We start from the raw sequence: 1,341 nt of genomic DNA on the forward strand, positions 1-1,341 counted from the left end.
CAAAATGGAAATCTATCTATTTCAAAATATGACAGTTCCCTCTTTATCTTCAAAACTGCTGCTATATATTATCATTTTGGCATTAGCTTACGTTGATGAAATCATCTTTGCCGGTTCTAATTTTACTACCATTTCATCTTTAATTCAATCATTATCCATGGACTTCTCAGTCAAGGATCTTGGTTATTTGAATTTTTTTTCTTGGTGTTGCTGTCACTCGGGTACTTGCTGGTTTGTTACACTCCCAACACAAATATATTTCAGACATCCTGGCTAGGACTAATATGAAAAAACTCAAGCCAATAACTTCACCTATGGCAACAAATGCACTCTTAGTACACTCTATGGATCTCATTTTTTTGATATCACCCATCTTAATATAGCCTTTGTTGTTAGTGAGGTCTCTCAATTTATGCATGATCTATGAGACACTCACTGGTGAGCAGTTAAGACGATTTTATGGTATCTCAAATCTACAATTGATGGTTTGCTTATCAATTGTTGGTCCTCATCTCAATTATTTGCTTACTTTGATGCTGGCCGGGTGAGGTGTTCTAATAACCAGAAATCAACATTTGGATAATTTTTGGGTTCAAATATTCTATTATGGATTTCTAAGAATCAACCCATGTTTCACAATCTTCCACCGAAGCTGAGTACTAGGTTGTTGCTAATGCAACAAATGGATTGCTTTGGATTCAATCACTGTTTGGAGAACTTGGTGTGCTTATACTGACAACACTAATTTTTTTTTTTGTCGTAATATTGGGGCTACATATTTTGCTTCAAATCCAGCATTCATGCTCGCACGAAGCATATAGAGATTGACTATTATTTTGTTCATGATCGCATAGTCTCCAAGTTGTCGTGAAATTTTTTTAAAGTAAAGATCAAATTGCAGATGTGTTAAACAAACCATTGGTATCTCATCGCTTCACTCATCTGAGGTCCAGTCACCAACATTGAGATTGTAGGGGCGAATTACAGCATCTACAACTAATGATCATCTTCAGCACAATGCACTTGCTGATAAGTACCAACCTTAGCAAAATGACAACACAATTGTTTGAATTAGTCTCAACGTGTGGATAGTTTCAATTTATATTTAAATTTAAATATATTCAAATATAGTGCATATAAATGTAGAGATAGATAATGTACAATCTTCTCATAAATAGAAACCAACACCCAAAACATCTCTTGGGTTGTTTTACCAAAGCAGAATGTCATTATAATATGTACATGATAAAGTATCTAGGATCAAAGACAAGTACGATGAAACATTAGTCCTTTACTATTCTATCCCCTAATCATTACCAATCTTTAGAATAATATAAATAC

The 1,341-nt window shown here is 34.0% G+C and overlaps 1 protein-coding gene across 1 annotated transcript in view; it reads left to right on the forward strand.

Annotated features, from left to right (window-relative positions):
- LOC132169019 (proline-rich receptor-like protein kinase PERK3) overlaps window positions 1–1,341 on the forward strand; it is an 8,416-nt gene that overhangs the window by 1,773 nt on the left and 5,302 nt on the right. The gene's annotated exons all lie outside the window — the stretch shown is intronic.

The sequence above is a fragment of the Corylus avellana genome, chromosome ca2 (genome assembly GCF_901000735.1).
Source record: "Corylus avellana chromosome ca2, CavTom2PMs-1.0".
NCBI classification, from domain to species: domain Eukaryota; kingdom Viridiplantae; phylum Streptophyta; class Magnoliopsida; order Fagales; family Betulaceae; genus Corylus; species Corylus avellana.